Below are 19885 nucleotides of genomic sequence, written 5' to 3' on the forward strand. Positions count from 1 at the left end.
GGCCATGAGACAAGCGCAGAGTGAGGTCTTCTGGCCCCAGCATCCCTTCCTGACTGTGACCCTTTCCCTTGCCCAACACACGGCTGCCTCTTTTGGGGGCCACGCCAGCCTGTGCTCTCCTCATCTACCCATGCCAGCATCTGCCAAATGCCATCTCCCTCCCTCCCCCCAGTGGCTGACGTTTTGGACTTCTCGTTCCCAGCCCTTCTCTCCACGCCAACTCCTGGGGGATGTCAGGACCTGTGCTGCAGCCTCCGGATTCATGCACCATCTTCTCCCAGTGAGCCTCTGTCCCACCCCACATCAGTGCCCATGCCCAGGCCCACACTTGGACCTTGTCATCATTGTGACCTGTGCCAACTCAGACCCCTCAAACTGCCACCTCACCCCAATCTCTGCTGCCACCCTCTTCCCCTCTACAACAGTGTCCCAAGTAGGATGAAGTTCAACTGCTGTCAAAAAAATAGAGGAAGGTAACAGTGGCCTAAAATAAGAGGGGATTTTACTTTCCACATTAAAGAAGTCCAGAGGCAGACGGTCCAGGACTGGTAGGGTGGCTTTATGAAGTCAGGATCCTGACTAAATCTGTCTTGCTCCTGGGGCATCTTCAATATCTTTCTCCTACTCCCTCATAGACCAAGAAGGCTGTCCAAGCTCCAGCCATCACATCTGCATTCCTGCAGCTAGAAGGTGGAGGGAAGCCTGCAGAAGGGCATGCCTCTGTCTGTTAAGGACCCCTTCCCAAAGTTGTTCTTGCCACTTCTAACATACATCCCATTGGCTATAATTGAGTGATATGACCCACCCAGCTGCAGAGGAGGCTGGGATGTGTGCCTAGCTGTAGATAGAGGGTACATGGGCAGGAGAGAACAGGTTGTGGGGTACCATTAACTTCTCTGCCACAACCCATCCCCTGGCATCATGAAGACTTCCAGTATCTCGCCGGCCACCTACCCCCTGTCCTCCCTCCCTCCCTTTCTCAGCCCAGAGGTACTCATCCAGCTGACACTGTCACCCACCCTCAAGTCCTTGTGTCCCACCCCTCCCTTCCCCAGTGCTATGACCTGCTTTCTCGAAGGTTGACAGGTAGCTGAGCTCTCAGCTGAGAAAGTCCCACTCCCACAGGACCAGACCTCACTGGTGACCCAGATGCAAGTCATGGCCCCTGGCCAGCTAATGCCATATGTAATTTGGTGTCTGACTCCCAGCCCAGTCCCCACCGGATTGTGGGGTGCCCATCACATCAAATGGAGAGCACAAGGCAGGAGGGGACCTCAGAGGGACCAAAGCAGGACAAGTAGGAGAAAGAGCAGTCCAGTGGCTGACTACCCAGAGGGCTCCCTCTGCCAACAGCCACTCTTCACTGGCACACTCTACCCGCCCGTCCCCAAGTCAGAATGTGGCCAACCTGCTGGCCTCTTTCCTCACTCTCCCTCACCCCCACTTCCATGCCATCACTCTCATCATCTCTGCTTTGCCACAGTAGACCCCCCTCGCTGGCCCCCAGGTCCCAGACCTGAATCCCTGTGTTTCCTGTGTTCCTCCGTGAGCCTCCTGCTCCACCGGCCACTCCAACACCAGCGCCCTGAGCAGCTCACATCTCATGCAAACCATGCCACTGCACATAGAAAGCCATCCTCTTTTCTCACCAGATTGCACCAGGGTGACCAGCTGTCCACTCTGCCTGGGACTGAAGGGGTTTCCACCACATAGGATTTTCAGTGCTAAAACCAGGTCAAAGTTGGTCACCCTATTCCTACCCCACTCTTCCCCAGACTAACTCAGCTCTCCAATTTAAAGCCAGTCCTCCCCTGATCTCCCACACCAGCGAGGTCAGAATCTGGGCACATGGCAGTTACTGCATCTCCTGTCATAACCTTGTTTATGCGTCTATATTAGAAGTTCTCTGAGAACAGGAACTGTGTGAAATTCATCCAGATCACTACAGAACCTAGAAAATTACCTGACATACAGACGGTGTCAAAATGCAGGCAAGGAAGGAAAAGAGAAAGAATGAAAGGTTCTGACTCTCTAATGCCCTAAAATTCCAGACAATGCAAATTAAAAACAACACTGGGAATAACACATGTGAAGTTTCAAAAGTTTTGCCACCAAAGGTGGCTTTAAAGGGTGACTCACCCGCTGATGTGTGCTTAACGTGTTATCGCCTCTCTGGAAGGCAATCTGACAACATCTTCCTCATCTCATGCAGGTGACCCAGCAATTTCACACCTAAAACTTATCGGGCACAGAGATGGAGGTCAGAAACGTGTGTACAAAGTGATTCATACAGTTGCTAGACCCAGGGCAGCTGAAGTGAGCACCAGCAGGGCCTGGTGGTAAGTAAATAATGGAGCATCCGTGCAGCAAGATGCAAGGTAGGAAGGGGTGGCTCTCTGTGTCCGGACAGGGAATAGTCCTCAACATTTATGACCAAAACAACATGTGAAGGGTCCCCACTCACGCCAAAGTGACGGGCTGCGTGTGAGGGTGTGTGCAGGAGTGTGCATGCGTGTGTGCTAGTGAAGGCACGTGTGCATGGGGAGCATGTCTGTGAGCACATGCGTGTGTGCGTTAGCATGCACGTGTGCTGAGCAGCTCGGAAAGGAATGTCTGGACGCTAACAGCCCAGTCCTCCAGGGCAGCTGGGAGTCCCAGGAAGCAGAGAAGGGAGAGGAACTTTCCAGAAGAAACTCATATTGCTTGAACTGTGTTTCATGGGAACAGAATACCTACTTACAAAAATTAATAAAATTAGAACCAAAACCAAATTAAAAAGAGTGGGGCTCTTTGTGGAGGATGGAGCTCCCCCAGGGCTCCCCAAATACCAGCCCTCCTACCACCACCAGATCATTTCTATCCTCGCCCCAGGAACCTGAAAATGTCCCCAAATCACCAGGCCCATGGGACCACCCGGCCGCCCTTCTCACCGTGCAGAGTCGGTAGGGAAGCATCTTGTCACAAGACTGGTCAGCAGCAAGGCCAGCTCCTAACTCAGGTGTCCCCACTGCCAGGCCAGAGTCCCATTATGGGGACAGTCAGGAAAACGTCAAAGACCCTCTGACAGAACCCGCAACGGTCTCCCTCTTTCCCGTGGGAAACAGAGTGAAAAGATTCTCTTCCCTTTTTCTTATTCTTAAGCAGTTTTCACCAAGATCTGTGATCTTTCTCAGAAGACATCTAGGTGTTGCCTCCGAGGAAAGAGGACATGTGATGTTTGCAAAGTGTCTGTGAGAAGTTCCTCTCTATCTCGAAGTTACGCTTGCTTGCTTTTTTTTCTTAATGTTTTTATTAAAGAATCGGAAAAAATAAAAGTGTCCTTCTAAGAAGGTTAGGCCTGGCTGTTCACCGCTGCCTACAGTGTCTGCTTGGAGGAAAGCAAAATATGCGGTCAGAAACACGCTCCCACTCTGGAACGATGTCCCCAGCCAAGCCTGGCCCCAGAAGCTGGCGACCCTGGAACCCCGGAGAATAGGGGGCCCTGAACTCCCTTGAGCAGGGAAGATGCCTGTTTCAGGCAGTGGGCAGGAGCAAGGCAGGCCAGATCTAGGTATCACCTGCCTGCCACCTAGAGAGAGAGAGGAATCATAAAATCCTCCGGCTGGTCCCTGCCTCTCGGTGTCCTGACATGTCTGTCTCATTGCCACCTCAAGAATCTAAATAAGGCGGCTCTGAGATAAGAGTGGCAGCTGCGTTTTGGCTGATCCTGACACATACCACAATGTGGGTGCAGAGAAGGCCTCCCCAGAACCAAGGGACTGAACTGAGCCTTCAGAAAGGGAGTTCTGGGCTAGTGTGAGACCCCCAAAGGTGCCAGGCCAGTGACAAGGATTTGTGGAGAAGGGCCCCCTCGGGTGGCTCTCAGGGAAGCAAGGTAGTGTGGGGGTCACCTGTCACCATTCCCGTGGCCCATACATCTGCAGCCCAAAGCCTGCCCCACATACGTGCTCAGCCAAGTTTAAAACAGGATTCTCTTAACATCATTTCTATTTATACAAGTTTGTAGGCACACTCCAAGGGCCACCCCAACTGTGTCATAAAGACATCCAAATGGTGTTTTTGGACAATCAGCAATTGGCTACAGCATAGCTCATATTCTCTCGGCCTCCCAACATCAAGGACTTTTCACGTCCACTGCCAGAGAACACTTAGCACACCCCTACTGACTGACAACGGACCTCAGTGTCTAACTGGTGGGGTCACTGGTTAGTTGAGGCAATAGGGCAGCTCTTTGCGGGGAACAGAAAGAAAGGCAGCTCCCGTGGCTGAGGGAGCATCGTTCCAGCGGATGAGATTGAGCAGGGCCTCTGTTCTTCCCTAACAGCTGCGGTGGTCACATGAGAAGGCGGCGGCTAGAGGAACAGGTATCACTCTGCATAATAATGAGGAATGAGGCCACAGGTGTCACCTGAGAGAGGAAGCCTATTCTCTCCCTCTTGGCAGGCTTGGGCAGGGGCCCTCAACTAAAATGCCCATGGGGGCCAGGCAGGGACTGAATTTACATCAGGTGGCTGGGTGGGAACTGTGAAAAACCGAAGACTCCATGTACAGGAGAGCACTGGCACATGGGAATGTTGGCTCAGTGCTGCCAGCAAATTCTGAGTTTCCAAGAGAAACTGAAAACTGAGATTTAAAAAAATGTGAAATCCTCCCATTTAAAATATTGCCCATTCAATCTAACTTAAATGCACAACAAAACACCATCACCATGCTGGCCGCTGGCTGATGTCAGGAAGGGGCACTTTCAGAGGCAGGGGTGGCGCTGAGGGCCCGGGCTGACAAAGGGACTCTCTATCAGGTGTCTCTTCTCCAGCGCTGTCCTGTATATTCATCTTCCATCCTGGTCACACAGCATCTTTGCAAACCTTTCCTGTGTTGGAGACTTCTCCTTCTTTAGGAGTCTTATGCCCCAGTCAACAAGCCAGAACTTTACTTCTCCAGCCCCCCTTGCAGCTGAGGCACAGGTATGTGACCAGGCTGCCCCAATCAGAAGTCTCACCTCTAAACCTCAGTTTGGCATTGGACTTGCAGAGGGAGAGAACAGACCTAGGGTTGCTGGGGGTAAGGGGGGGAGGGGGACTGGGGAGAGGTTGGCTCAGGGACACAGGGAATAACTGCAGTTTGAGGTGGTGGGCACGCTGCTAGTACTGATCCGGTCATCACATCTTGGGCACAGGTGCTGACGGTCAGCTCTGTGCCCCATGAATAAGTATAATCAATAAAAAATAAAAATATAAAAAAGGAAAACACATTTTAACATTTCATTGACAAATGAAAGCACATTTTGAAAGTATACTTATAAAGTGACACAAAGCAATTAAAAGTATTCAATAAAAACCGTAAGTGACTATTAAGTTTAACTTTTCAAAAATGTATTCTTCACTTCAGAGCTGCCTTAATGCAGTGAGGTAAAGGCACTTGTAGGTCACTCAGAGAACTGGCTGCACTGATAATGGCAAATACATCATCTAAGATGTGCAGGTCCTATAAGCAGACATTGTCTCTCTGACACATGGGTAAGTAAGTAGACTAGATAGCGAGGGACAACTTATAATTTGCTCTTTAAGTTGTGTGGGGTTGACAGGGTCAGCATGATGCCTTTTTATGTCGTGGCCTCAGATGCAAGTTTAAGCAGTTAAGAAAGGAAGGAAAAGTTTGAGTTATGAGTGTAGGTACACCAAGGAGTGTGAACTAACCAGAGGGCAGCTGCAGGAATCATAAGCAGAAAAGCACGTGACTGTTGCCTAATATATTATTGAGTTTCTGGTAATAGTATTTTAGTAATAGTTAAACTATTGACTGTTTTTACAAATGAACTGTTTCATGTTAACGCTTATTCTGCACGTGGGACACCCACACCAACTGAAAAAATAAAAAATAAAATAAACCTCAGTTTAGGAGAGTGAGCAGTGACCAGGCTCCCACTCAGAAGGCTCGGTTCCAGATTCCTGTTTACAGAGTGACATGACTAGGGACAGCGGGAACTCCAGGAAGCTGCCGAGGATGTCATCAGATCATCGCATCACAGGTGCTGCACCTCTCCAAGCCTCTCCATGTCTGATTTAGGAATCCCACCAGAGATTCCTGAGCTTCAGAAAATCCTAAATAATTCCTTCTCTAATGACATTAGGCAGGTTGGGTCCTGTGGTTTTGCAACTGAAATTCCTGGCTGACACGCGTGCCTTTGCCAAGCACAGGGGAGCATTCATTCAGCACACAGATTTAACATTTGAAATCATCTTTAATTACAGCAATGACTGACCACTTCGGGTGATAGTGAGGTGGGAATCCAGTGAGCGGGCAGCAAGGAACACGTGTCTGCTCCACGGTTTTCTCTCTGCCAGGCTCTCGGAGGTGGATCAGTGCTGGAATGCAGGCCCTGCAGCAGCCAGTGTGAGCGCTGCATGCTCAGGGGCAGGCAGCACAGCCTCCTCTCCCTAGTGTACCAGGCTAGGTGACCTGAAAGCGGGGGAGGGCTGACCCTGAACTCACAGCGGCCTGTCTTCCTGGCAGGCTACATGTGTGAATGCCTGACTTTGCAGGCCTCATGAGGCCCATGCACACAGCTCAGCTGGCTGGCCGAACTTGAATCTGCCTTGCTAACTGGTTTCTACTTTGGGTGGCTGCTTAATAAAAAGAGGCTACTGGAGCTTTCAGAATTAGCAGGGGCCCCCATGTTTGGTGGGTGGCTAGTTTCGCTTTCAGAGTGAGTTAGAGACGGCCCCACTGTGAATCCTCCACCACACGAAGTCGCAAACCCATTCTGGCTTGTCTGAACCAGGTCAGGCACATGCTGTGTATACCAAATCCTCCTTTCCTGGGGGGCCCTGCACCCCTCTCCCCCATCCACCCTTCTAGCCCAGACCAGAGTTCCTACCCCGTGCCGGGGTGATGGGGAGGGGCCGGGGGATGTGTTAGGGCTGAAGGCAGCTCCCCTGGCCCATCCCATCCCACCCCCTCCCTCACCCCCGCCTGCCCAGTTTCTACGCACCTTCTCACACTCTGCCCAGCAGTCAAACCACTAACATCCCCACCCCAGCACCAGGCCGTAAGATGAGAACACTCATTTCTTCCCTCCTGTTCCACTCATTTCTGCCCCACCAGTGCCCCCAAGCCAGAGGCTTCTCCCAAGGGGCATGAGCCCTGGACTGGGAGTCTAGAGGCCTGGGGTTGAGTCTCAGCAGTGCCTCCAAATCACCAGATCCCTGCTGTAATCACTGTTCTCAGTCCACAGACCACAGGAACAGGCTGTGGCTAACTTAAGCCAAACAGAACTAGTTAAAAGGATCTGGAGTGGTTCACAGGTTCTGGAGAATGCTGAAGACACAGACTTCAGGAGACGCAGACTCTAGACCAGCTGCTAGGACCTGGCTACAAAGGTCCCTTCAAGGTACCAACCTCCAGCTATTTTTCTGGCTTCATCCAGTAGAATTCAAAGACTCTCTGCTAAGATTGGGTCAAATGCCTACCCCCTGGCTGTGGATGGGGGGAGACTGATTGACAGCTCAACCAAGACTTCACCAAATGCAGGAAGGTAGATCCCCAAAGAGAAATGGGGTGCCACATCCAGAAGCAGGTGACCAGATGGATGCTGAGCACACAAGAGCCAAAAGGGCCCAGCCTCTCCAGCCCTACCAGGACCAGCTTGGGCTGGATGATCCTGAAAGCTCTTCCAGGAAAGTCACTCTCTGGTTGGAGGAATCCAAACTGGATTGCTTCCCCCAAGGGAGGAGGGATTCTTCTTAGCCCTTGGGAGGGGCTCCTGGCATGAGAATTCTTTGTACTCCCATCCCAAGGCCCTCATTTAGGAGAAGGCCAGGCAGGGTCAGGGCTGCTGCCTGAGTGGAAAGGAGGGAAGCTCATGCCACCCCCCACATGCGACTTGAACCCGTGACCTTGATCTCGTGGGCCTCTGGGAGCTCATGAACTAACCTGAAAGCAGCAGAGGATGAAGGGCACCAGGCTTCGTCACCCTCTCCCCAGGCAAGGCTGGAGGAACACTGAGTCTGGCTCGTTCCTAGGTGCCTGGGGCTGCTCGCTGAGAAATGACCCCAAACTGGAGCTCAGGCAGCATCAGGTGGCAGTGAGGAGTGGCGCTCACACTCCTAACTGCTGAGAGTACTTTGCTGCTCCCAGACCAGTTTTCACAGGTCACCACGGGACCCCTTGAAACTGCCCCCAGGACCGTCACCCGTTTCACAGATGAGGGTGTGAGAGAGGAGGCAGACCACAAGGGCAGAGCTGAGACACTGGGCTGTCCAGCCTTGTGACACAGGCTGTTCCTCGGCCCTCCTGCTCCTCGGCCCTCCACTTCACCCCACCCCCACCTCCACCACCTCCTCAAAAGTCCCTAGGAACCCTGGCCTCACTCCTCCTCAAGCCAGGGGTCAGGGACCAAAGAGGCCTGGCCAGTGCACCAAGGGGCCAGAGGACGGGGAGCAGGGCGAGGAAGGGGCTGTGGGGAGCTTTAACTGGGAGGATGTGGCCAACAGCCTCAGGCCCCAGGTTCCAGCCCAGAAGTGCTGCTAACACCTGGCCGCAGCCACATGTGCCTTTCCTGCAGGAAGCAGGGGACGGCAGGAGCAAGGGGGCAGGGAGGTGAGGCAGGGGTGGTGGGAGTTGCAAGGTGTGTGGTTTAGGCTGTGAAGCTCACACCAGAGCAAGCCCCGACACTCAAGTGGGTCCAGCGGGCCGCCTGTCACCACTGGCCCTCTTCCTGTTTCTCTTTTCAGTTCCCTCTTGAAATCGCCTCCTGCCTGTCCCCAGCTCCTGTCCCTCCTCAGGGCCCAGAGCACAGACCACCAAGGATGCTCAGAGCAGCCCACCTCGAAGACATTAGAGGCTACAGCATCATCAAGGCTTCAGAAAGCAGAGCAATACAAAGGATGCAGGGGCAGAATGCTACAGGGCAGAATGTTCTAGAAGCCATAGCCTTCCCCGTAGGGACCAGGTTAATACCAGCTAACATAGCCCTTACTATGTGCCAGACCCTGTTCTAAACACTTTCCTTGTATTAATTCCCAACTATGCCAAGTGTGGTTCAAAATCCAATAGCATTAGCACCCCCTAGGAGCTAGTCAGAAATGCAGAATCTCAGGCCCCACCCAGACCTGCTGAGGCACAATCTGCATTTTAACCAGATTCCCAAGTGATTCATGTGCACAAGGAGGTTTGAGAAGCCTGGTATTAACTCATTTAATCTGGACAACAACCCTTGCAGATAGGGAATCATTATCCTATTTTACAAATGAGGAAACTGAGGCACAGGGAGGTTAAAGAACTTGCCCAAGGTCACACAGGTAGTAAGTGTCAGGGCTGGGATTTGAGTCCAGGGCCACCTGGCTCCAGAGCACACATGCCTAACTGCTGAGTGGCTGCCACCTTGGGAACGAGAGAGCCCGTGGGAATTTGAGGCGTCCCTGCCATGTCTGTGCCTGCCCTGGCTGTGCAGCTCTGGCCTTCCCATTTCTCCGACCCAGCCTCTCTGGGGAAAGTCCACATCATGCTTTTCCGGGACATGGAAAGTAAAAACATCAACCAGTCAGCACGGAGCATTTGTGCAACAGCTGTATCACCCAAGCTTTGAACTGGGAGTTACGGCAGCTACAGAACATGCTCAAATTCCAACACAGCACTCAAGAAGCCCAAGGGCCTATCTGCAGAGACAGGAAATGGGCACGTGAACTATGCGATGTAGCCATTCTGGAGTTTGTATGAGGTGTTCAGACACTGCTTGGGCAGCTGCTTCCTCAAGACAGGCTTTAGGGAGGAGAGGGCTTTGAGCCAGGTCTTCTGCAGGCAAGTCAGAAAGACCAGCCTGAGCGGAGGAGCAGAGGTGGGAAGGACATAGATGTAAACTGGCCTGTCTGGCTGAAGCAGACACCTGGGGCTCCAAACATCACAGGGTCCAACCCTCAGCCTTGCCCAACTCCCCCCACAGCTTCTCGCCCAGTGTGCCCAGACTCCCTTGAATTCCCCCTGTGACGAGCCCATTTCATCTCTGATGTGCATGTGTGTGTGTCTGCACACGCAGCTGTGTTTTCTCCAGCACGTCTGTGTACAAGTGGGCCTCCTTCAAGCAAACCTGAGCCATGAGGATGCAGCCCGGCCCAGCTGATAGTTGTGCACATGCCCAAGGTCTCTGCTGCCCTAGACAAGGTCCCACACCCTCAGGCCCTTGAAGTCCGGGCTCCTTGGAAATGCCGTCACTGCTGGGTGGACCCTCTGCACTGAGATGGCAATGGAAAGGGGCCCCTCAACACCTGAGCTCCCCATGACTGGGAGGAAGCCCAAAGTTGGCACATCCACGCACACAACAGTAAGCCCCCCAGACTGCTGTCCCCTTTGGTGGCACTGAGCACACCGCACGTGTTATCAACGGAGACTGCATTTCCTGGGCCAGGAGTGAGGCTGAGATGTGCTCTGTGCTTTCTGCCCTTTAGCCCTCGCTGCAACCACAGGAGCTCTACTCTGCTTTTGTTCCCACTGTAGGGGTGGGGACACCAGGACGTGGAAGGAATCAGGGAAGGATCAGGAGCTCGCCTCCCATCGGGATTTGAGCACAGGGACTGCTCAGGCCTACAGCCAAGCTCTGAGCACCACATACAGGATGCCTCTCCTCTTACCCTGGTTACCACCTTCATCACACCTGCCTCAGTACTTTACACACAAAAGACACTCAATAATTGCTTTAAGAATATTTGGGTTAAAACGCAGTAGGGCACAGTGACGGCTGGGCCCCAAGTTGCCACCAGAGGGCAGTGCGTTCCCCTCCCCAGCCTCTCGCATGGCTGCTTGTTCTACAGGAGGCAGGTGAGATGAAGGCTGGGAGAGCAGCCCACACTGGACAGTACCCTATCCGCTGCCTCCCTGGGAGCTCCCAGTGCCTGCAGGACAAGAGGGGAAGCAAGCTGGGCCCCTGGTCTCCAGAAAGACAGCACGAGGGCAGTTCTAGGAGGGAGAAAGGTCAGACCAGAGCACTTGAAAGGGATCCTGGAGGCTCTCAGGTCCAGCTCCTCCCCATACAGATGAAGAATCTGGGCCCAGAGAGGGGCAGCTATGAGCCTTAAGTCACACAGCATGGCAGGGGCATGAGCTCTGGCCTCCAGTCTCCCAAATCCCCTCATCCCACCTAGCCCCAGATTCAGAGCAGGGAACTTGCCCCCGGCAGTTCCTCACCTTCCCCTTAGCTGGTGCAGATCAGAAATAGGCTCACCTCCTTTTCCTAGCCCGACAGTTAGGGTTCCTGAGGCCCAGGCCCAGCCCTCTGCCCCTCCTGCCTCTCTTCCCTAACCCCTGAGCCATGGCCTCCATCCCCACCCCAGTCCTAACTGCCCCCAAGCGGCAAGGTCTCACGGTCCCCTACGTTCAGCCCTGACCAGCGTCCTCAGTCTCGTCCCTCCATCCCTCTGTCTCCCGAGAACCACTGCCTTGCCCCCAGCCTCAGTCGCTGTCCTCTTAAAATGGAAATCAGATCATGTCATGTCCCTGCTTAACCTCCTCCTCCCCAATGGCTTCTTGCTACACTTATGCTACAGCCTGACCTCCTCACCATGAAAGACCCAGCCCCACAGCCTCTCTGGCTTCTCGCCCTTTCCACCCCTGTCCCTGAATGCCTGTCAGTTCCTGGAAGGCTCTAACCTCTTCCCTGCCTCGGGCCCTCACCTGTGCTCCCCCGTCCCTGGCCTCAGGCTGGGGTCACTCTCTCTGGGAGATCTTCCCTGGCCACCCCCCACCCCTGCCACCCCACCTAAAGGAGACACTGGCCTGCTCTGTCCCAGAACCTGCCCTTCACCCCCGAGCGCTTGCTCTCATTTCCAACTCGTCGAGCACCGGTGGGAGGATTTGCTTGGTGTCTGTCTTCTTGGCTGGACTGTGGCACCTCAAGGTCACAAGCAAAGTCCATGGAATCCCACGGCTTCTCCAGCACTAAATCCGTGTGTGCTCAGGGTAGGCACTCAAGGGAGGTGGGAAGGGAAAGAAAAGGAAAGGAGAAAGGAAAGAAAGAAGGATGGATGGATGGACAGATGGATGGATGGTCTTGGCATTGGCTGAGAAGGTGTCTTTTCACTCTTTCATTAATTCAGTGAGGATTTACTGAGTACCTTGCTGACAGCCCTGTGCTGGCCACTGCAGGAGTGACAAGGATGTGTGAGATCTGAAGTCTGCCTAACTCAAGGAACCTTCTCTTGGTATGGTAGCAGGACAAAAATGCAAATAATTCTAACTAAGGAAGCATGTCAGGATGACAACCACTGGCCTGAAGTTTCAGGACAGCCCTGGTGTCAATGATAAGAATAAGTAGATGTGATTCGATTCTAAACCTGTTAAGACTTTATCTAAATGAAGTAACAAGACAGAAAAAATGATGTTTCAGGCTATATATGCAATTTTGTCTTTAGAAAATGTGGCCACATGAGTGTGAAAGGCACAGAGCATACCCAGTTCAAAATGCATGCAAAGGACAAAAAAAATAGAGCCCGGCTCAGCTGCAGCAAAGAGGGAAGGCTTCAGAGGAAGTGACGTCGGCACTTCATTTGCGATGTACAAAGGCAGTGAGAGCTGGGTTCCAGTCCTGACTTTGCCACTTCCTAGCTGTGCAATCTCGGATAAGTTCCTTTACCTCTCTGAGCCTCGATTTCCGCATCTGAAATATAGGAGTAATCCCTACCTCACAGGGTTGCTGTGATGTGGCATGAGATTGTGTACGCAGGGCAGCCAGCACACACAGTGCCTGGCATGTAGGGGTGCCTGATGAAGGCTGGTGTCCTTCCTTTTTCCTGGAAGGATGGGAGTGCGTGTTCCATAGGTAGGGATGGGGTACAGAGAAAGGGCCCAAGACAGGAAACTGCATGAGCCAAGGCACAGAGGAGGTGGCCCAAGGCATGTGGGGAAACACGGTTATCTCCAGAACCTGGTGTCTCCCCAGTGCCATCTCCTACCCTCCATCCCTAGTGCCATGGGCCCCTCCTCCTTGTAGAGGGGTTCTTGCTTGCTGTCAGAACCCTGACAGGCCGTCCTTCACTCTGTCGCCAGAGTGGTCCCTGCACATGACTCTTCAGCGGCTCCCCAGTGCCCTCAGGACACGGTCCAAGCCTCCTTAGTCTGGCTTACAAGGCCTTCCCTAATTGGAGGCCCCTCTTCGCACCCAGTGCTCAAGCCATACAGACTTCAGAATTACCTGCAATCCTCAACCTCCCCTCAGGGTTTTACACCTCTCTGCCTTGCACTTCGTTATCCTCTGGCCTTCTTAACCCGCAGAGGCCTCACTTTCAGTCCCCTGGAGTCACTTCTTCTGTGAAGCCTTCCCGGACTTTGTTCTTGTCTTTGGATGGGGTTAGGCACCTGTCAGAGGGTTTGTTCCTCTCCCCAGCTGAAGTGGTTGCTCTGTGAGGGCAACGGTGTCCCGCTCCTGTGTTTCTTTATGCTGCCCAGTATGTGCCTGGAGCATAGTAGGTGCTCAGTAACTGTGACATGAATAGAAGGGTGGATAGTGGGTGAAATGATAATAAATGGATAGAAGAATGGAAGAAGGATGGATGGACAGATGGGTGGATCATGGATGGATGGATGGATATGGATGGAAAGAACAGCAAGACTTTTTCAGGAGACCAGAACATAGCAGAAAGGCTCTAAAGATGCCAAGGCAGCTGCAGGAAGTTTGGTGTTTGCCAGGGTTGGGGCTGAGAAGAGCTAGGCTGTTTTGCAGAGGATGCTAGGTGTGTGCTTTACCAGAGGTGTGAGCCCCAGGCCATGTACCCTGTGGCGGCCACATCACAGAAGATGCCAGTCCCAAGACTAACAAGAGTGAGGCCAAGAGGAGCTCCAGCCCCCAGAGACAGGCGAGGGGGCTCAGGACCAGGAGCAGAGGCAGACTCTGCACTGTCCCCGCTGCCCCCAGAAGTGGAGGCAAAGATAAGTACACAGCAAATCCAAAGAAATCCTGCAAATCCTGGGAGCTCCTTCCTCCGGTTGGAAGTTGAGCTCGTGGGGTGGGATGGTTACTGCCAGCCCATGCAAATTCTGATTTTATGGATGAGGATGGATTTTATTATAATTCCCCCTAACTAACTACCCAATTTCTAGGACTCATACTCATTCATTTAACAAATATTTAGTGAGGAGCTACTATATGCAAGCTCTTCTTCTGGGTGCATGGAATACAACGGTGAACAAAACAAAGATGCCTGTCCTTATGAAGCTTACAGTCAGTGGGGGACAGACAATAAACATAAAAACTAAGCAAACTTCACAGGGGGTTAGAACATGACAAGTGCTATAGAAAAAGAAAAAACAGGAGCACAATTTTAAACAAGGCGGTCAGAATAAACCTCATGAGCAGGTGATGGGAAAATCTGAAGGAGGAGGAAGCAGGGCAGAAGTGGGGTAAGAATGAAACATATGGCACGCCTCCTGAACTGTGAGACAACGTCTAACCCCTGAAATGTGCCACCTGAGTCCTGGTCCATGCCTTCGCCCGGGCTAGCCTATAAGCTCCACGAGGGAGAGACCGCTTGACTTGCTCTCAGAAAGTATTTATAGGATTTATAGGTTAGACTGTACAGACTGGAATGCTACCTGCACCCTCTTTTTCACCCTTCCTCCTAGAAAACTCCTACTCATCCTTCAAGACCCAAACGCATATGTGCAGAGTCGGCTGCCCCTCCTTTGAGCTACCCACCCTTGCACCTGATACAAACATCATTTGTAGCCCCAATGCACTGTATTTCTCTCGTTTTCCTGCAGGTCCAGGCCTTCCTCTGGACTAGGAGCCCCGGAGGGGATCTGACCTATCCCAGGTATTTTTGGATCCCTAAGCTTTCTGTAGAAGATCCTCGGTTAATGGTGTCAGAACTGAAATGACCTGTTGCCCCTTCAATGCTCCCTCTCAGGTAAGTGGTTTGCATTTCCGGGGACCTGCAATACATTAGTTGGGGTTCTTTTGTGAGCAAGAAAATTCAACTCCTGTTAGCTGAAGTTTAAAAAAAAAAGGGGGGGGATGCTGAGGATGGGGGCAAAGGGCAGGAGCCCCAACCAAACCTGAGGGAGGGAAAGGCCAGGGCAGCGCCAGGGCCTTGGCACCTGCCATGCCTGGGCTCCCTGACTATACCCCTTACCATGCTCAGCTCCATCCGCTCCCAGGTGTGGCTTTGCTTCCCAAATCCCAGGAGCAGGACTCATGCTGGCCTTGCTGAGGTTGAGGCCTTCCTTGGAGCCATCAACCACCCTGGCCAACAGGGGACAGGGTGAGGTGGAGAGATGGCCCAAAGGTGTGGTAAGGGCTTGAGGTTTGGCATGTGGGTAGCGATGAGGAGTCTCTGGAAAAGAGGACTCACTATGAGCCTGCTGGCCACACCTGAAGTACCTCCTTTACTGGGCCCAGCCTGCACCAAGCCTGCCCATACCCTACAGCAGGTACAAGAGGCCCAGGGACTCCAGCCTCCTGTGAATGGTTAGTGTAATGGAGCTAAGTGTACTGGGGAACGGTTTCTCACCACTGGGAGCTGCATTTTTAATAAAGGCCCTGTTCTGCAAAAATTTTAAAATACCTGAATTAGAAATTGGCAAACTGTAACACTTCCCCATTTCTATAGTGTAAAGGCTGCCACCGTGACCAACTTCAAGCTAACGTAGTGATGTCTCCGAGGCCAGAGCTGGGGAGAGTCACACACACGGGCTCTGAAGCTGGTGCAAGCCAGCCTCGCACAACACTGGCTGTGCGTGTCGAGGTTCAAGGACACCAGGCTCCTCAGAGACTCCTGTAAGGAGCACTGCCCAAGCAAGGGACCCACCCAAAGAGCTTGAGGAAATGTCACATTCTCCAGCCATCCTCTGCAAAATAGTCCTGGAGGTGTGTCAGAGAAGCCTGGATCTGCCTCTTTCCCAGCGACCTTTAACTCTTTCAGGAGCAGCCCACTAGATAAGATCCGACATCCCAGTCCTGCAAAATCTGGCTCCTTCCAGCCTCTGGTCCTTCTTTCAGTTCCTGAAAAGTGCTGGCAGCTTCCTACCTCCTAGCCTTGACCTCTGTTGACCCCTCTGCCTGCTGTGCTGTTTTGGGCTGACAACCTCTTCCTCGGAAGTTCCCTGGCTGTCTTCCCCTTCCAAATTCCCCTCTCCTGTTATCCCTTGACAGCACTTACCCCCGAGCTGAAGTCCTGCTGTGATTATCTGTAGAGTGTCTCCCCTGCTAGTCTATAAGCCAGACGAAGGTGGGGACCAAGTGGGTTTCTGTTCCCCGCTTTGCCTGCCGTGCCTAGCACAGTGTCGATCTTATAATAGGCATCAATTCATAATTGTGGATTGGGTGAACAAATGATACGCGAATGAAGGAAATCAATCAGTCTCTCCTCCTATAAAATGAGTATAATAAAGTGTGAACCTTAAAATAAGATTTAACCCTTATAGAGAGCCTCTTGTGTGCCAGTATTTTACATATTCTTACTCCTTTAATCCTCACAACGGCACTATGGGGTAATTACTGTTATTTTCACCCCCATTTTATAGGTGAGAAAACTGAGGCACAGAGAGATTAGGAGACCTGCCCTTATTTCCTTAGTTACATCTGAACCCAGGCAGTGCCTCCAGCAGCCTCAGCCTTGGCCACACACTAAGCTGCCCGGGGAAGCTCAGCTCTGCTCGCAAGGGTTGGGGAGGGCTCCGGGAGGTGGCGACATTGGTGCTGCTATAGCCCCGGTGCCCCAGGAGCTTGAAGCTTAGTGAGCAGGGCCAACAACTGATAAGCACTGTAATCAGGGGACACTCAAAGCCAAGGTCGCCCTCCAAGTCTGGGAAGGCTTCCTAGAACCGAGATACCCTGGCTGAGTCACGTACCCACACCTGACAATGCAGCCAGAGAGCTTTTATGGAACATGAACCAGATGGACTCTCGGCAGCTTCTCCCCTGGCCCCTTGGGTTCCGGGGTAAATCTTCCATAGTCCTATTCTCTTTCCCAGAGTTTGGGTTAGGAAGAGCCATGTGACCTGTTCTGGCCATTGAGAAGTGAGCAGAGGCTGCTGGATGAAAGAGTCTCTAATTCTCTTTCACAGCCCTTGTCATGTCCAGCGCAGCAATCCTGTGGCCACCATCTTGTGGTCACTGTCATGTGGCTCTGAGAGAAGTTTGCCTACGGACAGAGTTGTTGCACTAAGCGTGCAGAGTGGATATGCGGGACAAACCCAGGTCCTTAGTAAGGCTGCTGAATTAACGGGCCCTGGAGCTGCCCTGCCTTGGGACTTAGGGTTATTTTTCTTTTTCCTGCTTTGTGTTGGATATGTGTTCCTCACACCCAAAAGCATCCTAACAAATACAGAAGAGATATGTAGCAGAAAGCAGAGAGGGGAAGGGAGTTTTTGCAAGTTCTTCTATTTCAAAATGAGAGCCCAGCCCAAAGCTTTGGGAGAAGATATGGGAGACAGGCACACACAGCGCCCTCTCCCCCAAGCCTCAGAGGAGCTGAACATGTCCCTGGGGGGAGGAGAGACAGACGGGACACAAGGAATGTGTCAGTGTGTGGGTTCCTGGTCCAAGTGATCCTGTCCCCTCTTTCCCAGGCTGAGCCTCATGGGGGCCACAGGCATGACCCCCAGCATGCTTGGGGCATCTGAGATTCAGAGGGCAGGACCCCAGGAATGTGACTGAGACCCCAGGGAAGAAATAGCCACATGGAGTATCCAGGCAGTTGGGGCAGGGCTCAGGACAGCCCTCAGACAGACACTGAATTTGTGAGGTAAGCCCTTGTGCAGAGAGGACCTGGGCGTTCCAGGACGGATGAGGACCCAAGAGGCTCTCCGAGAATGAGCGTGACTCAGCAGATATGTGAGCAGAACCAGGAGCCGGGAGCACATGGGACATTCCCAGACTCAGCAGATGCCACGTGGACATGGAGTGCCTGGCAACGGGGAGGGGCACTTAGATGCAGCTGCAGGGAAATGTGGTGGGAGAGGAATCCCAGCTGGCCAGAATCACATTTCTTCAACTTCAGCAAATGGAAATGCCTGATGGAAATGAAGTTTAGTCAGAGAAATAAAAAGTTCTATTCCGTGTACATCTGAGTTCACGGCGTCAATTCATTCTCCCCAGGGGTGAATCTCCCCAGTCAGCCAGCTGAAGGTCGGCCACCCACAGGAACATGGGGTATGCATCTGCCTCCAGCCTCACCTGCTACTGCCCTGCAGAGGGTCACCTGCATTCTCCACCTGCCTGCACCCCTCTCCAATGACCACCACCACCCCCTTCCCTGGCTAACCCCACTCCTGCTGCCAACACCGCCATCACCTCCCAGCTACGACTGCATAGCCCATCCGGACCCTGTGCTACAACCCGGCCCCCGGGTCCTAGCCACCCCAGCCTCCCGTCCTCCTGGCTTTGAAGGCCAGCTGCTCCAAAGCCACACTGGCTTAGTCGCGCACACTCTTGACTCGTGTCCTGGAAATCCCTCCTTCCTCCCTGGCTCCCGGCCGCTGGCTGGCCCCAGCTTCCCCATGCTCGGCCCCACCCATAATGTTCCTGACATCTGTTTCTGCTCAGGGTAAGTCTCTGCCCATGTATCTCCCTTTCCTGCAGATGCACACGTGGCAGTCTGTAGCTACTGCGATGGGCCCACGAGTGAGCTGGGCAGGAGGAAGAGGGCGGAGGGGAGGGCTGCAGGGCCTCCTCCCCGGCCAAGGGCTGCTGCTTCTCGCTCCCCACCTCTCCTCTCCCCCCAGCGTTGAGTGAAAGCCACTCATCGAACAAGTGATCTCTGAGCACTGCTGTTGCCAGACACTGCTAATGCACAGAAACATGGTCAGGGCCAATCCTCAGTCCTGGAACAACACCAAGACTCAAGGCGAGGATGTGACAAGCCCGGTCACACTATAGGAAAAGTGACATTGTATGCTCTGCACCAGGAGCGGTTCTAAGGAAAGGGTGGACCCGGGATCAGAACCCCCAGCCTGGCTTCTGCCACAGCCTGCCTCCAGAGCCCCCACACACTGGAGTTTGAGTAGTCACTGCTTCTCTGAAACTTTTGCCCTCATCACATGCACTTTGTATTTTCTTGTACAACTGGCACTAATTTCACGTTTTCTGCCCACTACCACTCTTCCTTGGGTTCTGGTTTGGGGCTCTAAAAATACAGTCACCCCATATAGCCTTGGATACCCCCAAAGGCCTTGATGGGGTAAGAGAGAAGGGGTTTTGAATCTGATGTTACAGATAAGGACAACGAGGATCAAAACAGGCTAAACAACTTGCCCAGCATCCTCCAGTCCTCTCCTGGGCAGAGCTGGGACAGGAGCCCACCTCCTGGCACCCAGGCCTGCTCTCTTCTTGCTGTCAGAGAAAAGTCTTGTAGGAGTAACAGAGCCTGGAAAACCCTTTGTCCAAGTCTGACACCACCCCCTCGCCTCTGCTATTACATCTCCCACCATCTTCAAAGTCCAGTGGGGACACTCCTTCTCCTCCAGGATGGCATCCGTGTTCTGTGCCCTCCCTGGACCACAGCACAGGCCCCTCACTGTTTCCAGCCTCATCCTCTACTGCCTATGCTCCACCCGGCCGCAGAGCGGTCTGCTTCTAAATACTCCCCAGCATCTAGGAGGTCAACCCCAAACTCAGCCTGACATTCAGTGGCTCTCCTGCCTCAACCCCATCCTGCTCTCTCTACCTCCTTCCCAAACATTTATCTAACATACTGATCTCTCCCTCTACCCAGAACATAGACTACACTGGCCTACCTCCAATCCTTTCCTCCCACCCTCCCCTTTCCCTATATCTTGTGCCTTGCAAACCCCTATCCATCCCAAGACCCTTCTCAAATATCCCCTCCACTAAGAAGCCTTCCCAGATCACCCCCACCAGAATTCTCCACTCTTTCCCCATTCTCCCATGTGGCAGAGGAGC

This window comes from Galeopterus variegatus, unplaced genomic scaffold (genome assembly GCF_000696425.1).
Source record: "Galeopterus variegatus unplaced genomic scaffold, G_variegatus-3.0.2 Scaffold6546, whole genome shotgun sequence".
Classification (NCBI taxonomy): domain Eukaryota; kingdom Metazoa; phylum Chordata; class Mammalia; order Dermoptera; family Cynocephalidae; genus Galeopterus; species Galeopterus variegatus.